Below are 2,141 nucleotides of genomic sequence, written 5' to 3'. Positions count from 1 at the left end.
AAAAATGGGATGAATGCGATGCAAATATGTATGGAACACTATAACCGAAATCAAGGGGACTTTGAATAGATTCCATAGATGCAAATGTGACTCATCTCTGATGCTCTGAATAAGGGTGACTCGATGATGCTGCCGCATGGGGGGAGGTCCAAAGGGGACCATAAAAACATGACTAAAAATGGTTACTCATGACGAAAATTGACACATGGGTTGACCAATGCAAAGTTAAAGTGGTACCAGAGTACATGTGGCTCATATGAAGAAATTCGATTTTAAGAGGTGGCAAAGTGAGACCTCATGGAAAAAATGGTTTCCTAGCGAAGTGTCAAATTACCAAAAACAAAGGGAGACCCATTAGATAATTTGATGAGATCTTTCCAACAGTGATGAGGGTTTTTCAAACTGAGCTATAGTGTGGTCGTAATGGGCAACATAAAACTAAGGTTTTTCCTATAAAAGGGCTTCTTTTCCCCAAATCCAATTCATTTGTATAATGAGCTGTTGGAGAATTTGGAGAGGAGGAGAAGGCCCTAAATCTTATGTAGATCATGGTAGACAAACCAACCATCGGAATCTGGATCTGCGAGTTGGAGCTAGGTGGCCTAACCTTACTTGTCAATTTTGGTGGATTAGACTTTCGTATTAGGGCTTCATCTTTCTGGGGGGAACCCCTGCTCATCCTCATGGTCGCAACACACTTTTTGGACGTTGTTTTGTGTTCTGGAATGCAGAAACTGGGTCAAGAAGTGCGCCCAACGTAGATTTGAAGGAAAAAATTATGTTCTGGGTTGGAGGGAAAAGCAGGATGGGGGTTTCTATTGAGCTGAAGCTAAGAACCAAAAGTGGATTATTTTGACTATGAACTGACAAAACATAATGGTATTTTGTAGGAATGGCAAAGATTAAGTTGGTGTGGTGAGAATGGGATTTGGGAACTCTTTGTGTCAATATTCAGGGGAACTAAGCAGTCAAAGGGGTTCTAGCACGATATGGGGTTCTGAAGTTCTTGGAGAACCCATTAATGAGGGCTAGTGAGCCCATGTTTTCTAGGATTGTGAGCTATTGGGATCCAAATCATGAGGCTTTTGTGGTACAAGGGCACAAGATTGAGAGAATTATCTAGGACATATACATTTTGATAGGATTTCTCCCCTGGGGGTGGTGGGGGAGATACATCCAGTGCTACCTCGTGGGAGGAATATAGGGGAGTTTGTGGATCATCATTGTGTATCAGGTGTTCATGCAAAGGGAACAACCATCCAGATCAGTGACTTATAGAGACTCGAGACATGAGCTATAGCCGCACCAGTAGTGCATATTTTGGGTAGTCATGCTTTTCATCACATCACTGGGGGAAAGATCGTGCTTGTGGAGAGTGTATTGGTAAGGAACTACTATGGGTGGGCTCAGATGATGTTTTCATCGTTGAAATGAAAGTTGAGTCTATGAAGGTGACAAACCGATGATAACAATTCATTTGGGAAAATTGTATGCTCATTCTTCTTTGAGAAGATCCCGACCATTCGACCACATGTACCGATCCGTGATGGGGGCCTGCAAGAGCCTAGGATGCACCACTAGGGTCTGATACTACGACGAGGTGGAAGAAGGGGATTCAAATGGTTGTTTCGGCATGATTTTTCACTCATTGGGACCAAATGCCATTATACATAGATGATTATCCATATTATGGAATGAACTACCGAGGAGATCCTAACTTGCCACTTCCGCCATGATGAGCATGGGGTCGGGATGGTAGGTGATAAATGCTATGTAAAGTTTAGAAAATGTATGTATGCGGTACTGATTTTCAAACTTATGGCATCAAGATATATCACCACTGAAGCTGATAGGATATATAAGTCGAGACATAGCGATTGGGGCCGCAGATCAGGGTGGTTTGACATCACAACAAAGATCAGATAGTGATTCTTTACTGGAGGATCTTTGTCATAGGTTTGACATGATACTGATCGGGGAAAAAAGTGTGGATGACATGAGTTAGAAGATTGGTATACGGATTAGTGCATTGGTCTTCCCTCGGAATGGCGAGGTATCATGAGGTGCATAAATATGGATAGTTATGGAGTTCAAGACTTACGAGCAAGTGGTATGAATCCATTAGCTTGGGAACCTTGAGA

The sequence above is a fragment of the Pinus tabuliformis genome, chromosome X, assembly GCF_031772625.1.
Source record: "Pinus tabuliformis cultivar Carrire ecotype Pingquan chromosome X, CPIR1, whole genome shotgun sequence".
Classification (NCBI taxonomy): domain Eukaryota; kingdom Viridiplantae; phylum Streptophyta; class Pinopsida; order Pinales; family Pinaceae; genus Pinus; species Pinus tabuliformis.
Note: the sequence above shows the minus strand (reverse complement) of the source record.